The sequence below is a fragment of the Pyxicephalus adspersus genome, chromosome 8 (genome assembly GCF_032062135.1).
Source record: "Pyxicephalus adspersus chromosome 8, UCB_Pads_2.0, whole genome shotgun sequence".
NCBI classification, from domain to species: domain Eukaryota; kingdom Metazoa; phylum Chordata; class Amphibia; order Anura; family Pyxicephalidae; genus Pyxicephalus; species Pyxicephalus adspersus.
Window position 1 is genome coordinate 72202545 of NC_092865.1, and position 6668 is coordinate 72209212.

General features: G+C 38.6%; 1 long non-coding RNA gene across 1 annotated transcript in view; it reads right to left on the reverse strand.

Annotated features, from left to right (window-relative positions):
• Positions 1-652: 652 nt before the first annotated feature.
• LOC140336262 (uncharacterized) overlaps positions 653-6668 on the reverse strand; it is a 15689-nt gene continuing 9673 nt past the window's right edge. Inside the window, exons 2-5 of the long non-coding RNA XR_011921856.1 lie at positions 2512-2686; positions 2274-2419; positions 1867-2141; positions 653-1018 (exon numbers count right to left, since the gene is read on the reverse strand). This is a non-coding gene — a long non-coding RNA (uncharacterized lncRNA). The remainder of the gene's footprint in view (positions 1019-1866; positions 2142-2273; positions 2420-2511; positions 2687-6668) is intronic.

The window sequence follows — 6668 nt, forward strand, 5'->3', positions numbered from 1 at the left end:
TAAAAAATAAACACTTACCTGGTCCCACTGGCCTTCTCCCGTGTCTTGCCATCCTCTGGCCACATCCTTCCCCTCGATCGGTCCCCCGGCGAGTGCGCTGACGTTCCCCTGGAGTTCCCGGTGATGTCTGCGCATACAGCGGTCGCTTGGGGTGCTGTGGGAACTTCAAATTATTTCTAAAAGCAGTACATTGTCTTTTACGAAAATTTATTTTACAGTACAATTTATTAGTATGAGTATAATAAAGTTTGAAACACATATTCATAACAAAGTTTATTATTAAATGTAGTATTATTTTTTTTTTTATTTATTAATTTGACATGATTTTGTGTTTCGTACTTTATTATACTAATACTATTATAATATACTGTAAAATAAATTTTCATGAAAAACAATGTACCGCTTTTAGACATATAAATCTGGACAGAAATGAACCGCCCAGGACGTTAATAGCCACGTTGAGGATCCTTGCCACTGGACAGACATGAAGTTCTCTACTAGTATCTCAATACAAGCCATGGGTCATATCATCCTCGAGACGTGCTGCAACTTTAGAAAATTTTAAATTAATACAGTACAGCAACAACAACAGCATAAAATAGTGCAAAAACAAGTTGTAAACATTGACAACTACAAAATGGTATGCTGCTGGCTTTTATTGTCAAAAAGTCACTTGGATGAGCTGAAGAAGAGCAGCGGTGGGATTCATATTGGTGGGCAGGAGAGTAACTAGATACAGGAGGGGGCACTGGGAAAGGAATATGTTGGATAGTGTGGGTTGAACTGCTGACAATCTGTTCCAACACACATTTCTGCTCTGGGGTCATTTTGAGCACTTTTGCAGCAATGTTGAAGCCAAAGGCATCAAATTCGTCCTCCTGAGTATAGCTTGCTACAATGTTTTTTTCTTCTCCAGCTCCTCTTGTTTTCGTTTCTGGCCCTTTTTTTGGCTGAGGTCGGAAATTGTTGGAGTGGATGTCATAGCACGTGGAGTCTCTGTCATGTCACTGAAGGAAGTCTGAAAGAAAAGAAAATAGAACATATGATTATGATTGTTAACTCTTGTTATGTTCTTTCAGTTTACTGATACACCAGGGGTATGGCTGAGCATAGCTGCAGATTTTGAAGAATATTAGAACTTCCTAAATTCCTGATCACCCCAACTGCATACAGTGGATCCTTCTATTACAAATACAAGGGGTTTTCAGCATTGTGCTAATAGCAATTGTAAGTAACGGTATGAGTTTTTCTGGGTTGATATTGGCAAAAACAGGTGAATGTCTGATGGAGGGCTATTGGAAGCAACACCAAGAATTGATCAATAAACAACTGCACCTTTCTAAGTAACACTAAAACTGTAGAGCGTATGAACTTTATAGCAGATTAAGCTTTTGTGTAACATTATAATTTATCAAAACCATTCCCTCAGAAGAATTTTGACAAATTGGGATCCCAGCAAATCACTTTTGTATCTTTCACAGTGCTATGAACATGCTCATGGACAAAATTGAGAAGGTGATCTTTGCTTACTGCTCGCTGTATATCTTTCTGTTTAAGAACAATTTCAGTGCACCTTTTGGCCCACAAATAGAGCAGGATACTGCTACAGCAGCACACATTGCACCTGGGGAAAGCAGCAACCAATCCAGTTGCCTGGTGGATCTTCAGTACGCAGTACTACGGTGTTAGCAAAAGAGAACCTTATTCGATACATGCATTACTTTTTTACAAGTAGAGCAGTGACAGTTTAGCGTTGGCTCTAATGTGTGTTTCACTGCAATATTATTCTGTAAAAAGGTAAAATTTGTATAAACTAGTTGTGAGATTAACAAAGGTATACAATAAAATTACTTGTTGTTGACTTACCTGGTGTTGTGTCATTCATATTTTTGGAGTGCCCTTTGTTCAGTTCCTTCTTGAAGACTGTCCACAAATTCTGTATTTTGTGCTTCACATAATTACCGTTGCCAGCTGGATTAAAATTTTTGCAAAGCTCCACCAAACCATCATATGCCTTGATTTTCAGATGCCAATTGGAATACTCCCCAGACGTGACTTTCCACAGATATGGGTAGGATTCGTAGAGTTCAAAGAACTCCTAGATGAAATCTGGGTTATTAAAAGCGTCATAGGCTGTATCCCTGTAAAAAAAAATTTGTTTTCCCAAGTTGAACATAAACCACCTAAACCACCCACTTAAAAACACAGTACATACATACAACAAATGGACATACATGCAAAAGAACAGGGACAGGTAAAGCACCCACACCTACTTTATTTGTATGCTCAGTGAAAGAACATTCTCAGAAACATTGTTAAAATGAAGACACCTGTAACTGAAACCTCCTTAGTGAATGCATGATTTTTCTTCCCGCGATAACCAGCATTCCTTGCGTTTCCTGTCCTGTGACATCATTTCCTGTTTTTTTCCAAGAAAAAAGAAGAAAACATCACAGCGAGAAAACAACACAGAGAGACACAGAGCAAGAGTGCTACACTAATGAGCCATACAGAGATAGAAACCATGGTCAGCATCCTGGACAAGGCAGGTTATGAGGGCAAGGAAGCTGTATATCCTCACTCCAATAGTAGAAAGGACAATATTTTGGAGAAAGTCCAGAGCAGGTTGGAGAAGAAATTCCAAGTTCTGTGTTCCAAGGAACAACTGGGGAAAAGGTTGTCTGATCTGAAAAACAGAGTAAAAACAGTACTGGATGGGATGTGACATCGCATAGCCATTGCTGGGTGATGGAGAGGGGGCGTCGAAGGCAAAAACAGAATGTCTGTACATAAATTGGTAATTTTGGTGCTTTTTGGAAGCCAGATAAATCAAGAGAGATCTGAGAAGAGGAGAAAACATATACCAGGTAAGTATTAATATATTGTGAATACAGAAATACCCCAGTCCATGTGTGACCTGAAAACTTATCTGTGAAAAACCTATAAACTCAGTATGCTTTTTTTTTCCCAAACAGGTCACATATCACAAGGAAAACCTGCTATGGAGGATTGACACTCTAAGCACCACGTTACACTGAATTACACAGTGGCTGAGGGCTGCTGCTTGCCAGCTGATGGCCTTCAAGACAGAGGTCTAGCAAGGACGATTTAATTGATGTCATGATCATGTACTTTTTAAATTAATATATGTAATCACCAAGAGGTCTTTTTTTTCGGACCAGATGTGTTTTTTATGGTGTAAATAAAAACGTTCCTAAATATTTGATTTTTGTGGTTCGTAAATGGTAAAATAAAGATAAAAATAATGAAACAACGAGGACCAGAAGATATGACAGCATAGAAACCGAACTGCACTGGAAAGTGATGCAGAAGAAGAACAGAGAATAGACTTGGAAAGGGATACAGAAAAAGGACAGATAGCAGAGCTAGAAAGTGATGCAGAGGAAGGACAGAGCACAGCACTATAAGCAATCTATGGAACTTGCTGAAACTACTTCCTGAGGGAGCCGATTCCACATTTTCACAGACCTTACAGTGAAGAATCCCTTCCTTATCCGGAGCTTAAACTTCTTTTCCTCCAGACGCAAAGAGTGCCCCCTTGTTCTTTGTAATGATCTCATAGTGAATAATGGGGAAGAGAGTTCTCTATATGGACCATTTATATATTTATACAGGGTGATCATGTCCTCTCTTATATGTTTCTTCTCAAGGGTGAATAGATTCCGTTCAACTAATCTCTCCTCACAGCTGAGCTTCTCCATTCCTTTTATTAGTTTAGTTGCCCTTCTCTGCACTCTCTCCAATTACACAATGTCTTTTTTGTGAACTTGTGCCCAAAACTGGACTGCATATTCCAGATGTGGTGTGACCAATGCTTTGTACAGGGGCAGGATAATGTCTCCATCTCTGCAGTCTATTCCTCTTTTAATGCAAGAAAGTACTTTACTAGCTTTAGATGTTGCATCTTGGCATTGCATGCTGGTATTAAGTCTATGATCTACCAAAACCTTCAGATCCCTTTCCATTTCTGACTCCCCCAAATGTATTACCCCTAGACAGTATGAAACATGCATGTTGTTAGCCCCCAAGAGCATAATTTTACATTTATCTATATTAAAGTGATGCAGAAGAAAAACAGAGAACATCGCTAGAAAAAGATGCAGGACAGAGAACATTGCTAAGGAAAAAAATATCTATATTGTAAATATATGCATTCATATCTATTATGCACAAGTATAAATATAGGGAGAAAAACACAGAAAAAAAGACAAACAGACACAAAATGTTTAATATATATCCTCTGTACTGGTGTGTTGCAATGAACGTTCGTTTGCCAAGCATGCGTGCTACTGTGGACAATCAGTAAACCACTGTACATGTGCTAGATAACAACTGATTGTCACACAAATTATTACACCAGCATGGTCGTTTGTGTGTGACAAGCCTCATTTATTTGCGTCATTAGCATTATCAAATGATTAGTTTCCAATCACTTTTATCTGATGTGTGTACGTAGCCTTATTCTTTACTGTTTCCAAATCGGACTTCGGACCTTGCTGCTGGCATTAGACAGACTTTTCTACTGTGGTTGTGGCTGCTTTAGAAAGAATGTTAGACATCAAAATGGAACTAAAGTTCCACTTTAAACATGTGCTATGAGACAGGCGATATCCTGCAATAAAACATACTTGCCTGTCTGATAACTGAGCTGTGCAGGCACAGCATAGGAAGCAGGGTACCAAGCACATACAGCTCCCCTGTGGCTGCTAGGATTCATGAACTCCAACATTATACCTAATCAAGTTAGCTAAAGATCAAAACCAGGAAGAGAAGAAAAAAGAAAGAATTGGTAATGCTCAATACAGAACAGGGACAGGTGAATGTATTTAAAAAATTGTGATTGGATGGGTACAGTTATTTTATTTTTTGTCCCTAAGTGATTGCAATTTTTTTGGAAAAATGGGTTAAGTTCTGCTTTAAATACCTTTTTATTGTAAATATTTTTACCTGCTGTAAACTAAGGGTATATTTGGGCTTTAAATTTACAGCTTGTTCTGGTGTTAGACTCTACCAATGGCTTTTTTTACTACATCCACATGGAATATGAGCAGAAGGTTGCCAAGTTTGTTACTGCACAGCTTCTTTGATTGATAAATGTTTTGTGATCTGTATTTTTCCATTAGTTTAGAACTACAGGTTCCAGCATTAGTACTATTAATGTACGCATATTTTGACTCGGTTAAACTTTCAATGAATGCCAGTAATAAAGGCCAGTTTCCCAGGACATTGTACACGGTCACCTTGCTTGCTGTTACATTAGGAGGGATGTGTCCCTTGGTCTTTGGGCATGCATCATCTACATATTGCCTTAACCACAATGTGATTTGCTGACTGTTCCACGTCATACAAAAGACAAAAGACTTCATTGTGCCCCATAGAATAAAGCACAGGGAGGGGGAGTGAGTATAGAAGACATGGAAGGGGCATAACCAAAAGCCCTTGGGCTCTGATTGAAACTAGAGACAAGTTCTGATACTCTGCAGAATAAGCTGGCATCATGCCTTCTCTCATTTTAACTGTTGCCATTACAGAACAGAACCTTTTTATTTGTGTCTGAATCGTTTCTCACCTGTTGCTTGTTTCTCCTGCAGAGGGCTTGAACTGTTCACAGTTTATCGTGTATCGGTGGGAGGAAGAGAAGAAGAGGAGGGAGGGAAAGCCAGGCTTTTAAATAGCATCCAGAGTTAAATTTAAAAACACAAACATTTATTGTTCCAACAACATCATTTAAAAGATTAAGAGCTGTGTCTCTATAAATGTATCTTAGGCTAACATATAACCAATAGTTTCGCAAAAAATAGCAATATAGTTTAGTATCATACTAGGTATATCGATAGCTGTAAGGTGTCCCACCCGACCCGTTTCGCCCAAACCGGGCTTCCTCAGGGGTAAGGGGAGACTTAGTATTATTGCTGGGGCTTTTTACTGCATTAAGAGTCTTGTGATACCGAATTGCTACTTGTAAGTGATTTGATAGTGAGACCGATATCAATTTGGACGTACTTCCGGTGTTTCCAGATGTCTGAGTGGAGGTAACAGTGTGATAGAAGCTTGAAATGTTTATTCCAGGACTTTCATATGCACAATGATTATGATATCTCTGTCTGTCTTAGTAGAAGTGAACAATAGTGATTCAGCAGGGGAAGATAAAGTGTTGTCTTCTCGTATGGAGTATTTTAGTTGTGGTATGTGGGTGAGCTGCAGGCAGCTGTCCTATTCACAGTGTCCTGTTATATGTATTTACTTGTAGCTCTGTTTGTTGCTGCCCAGGCATAAACACTACCCACATTTAGGGCTGTTGCATTTATTTATTGGAATAACTCTTTAGGTTACCATGGATGATAAGTGCAATGTTTAGGTCTCAGCTGTTAATAAAAACTATAAGATACAGCCTTTTGCCTGTCCTTGTCTAATATATTATAATTTGTGGTTAAGAATTGTATAATTTTTCAATTTTTACCCAGTTGGGTAAAGACATAAATAGTTTTAGTTTATTTACAGACATTTAACTGGAATCAGACTTATGATCCCTTTAGTATATATACTTACCATCTTCTTCGTTGGGGGAAGAACAAACCCACATCATGCAAAATGAGTCTTAAGGTGCGTACACACTTCCAATTTTTATCGTTCAAAACGAACGACGA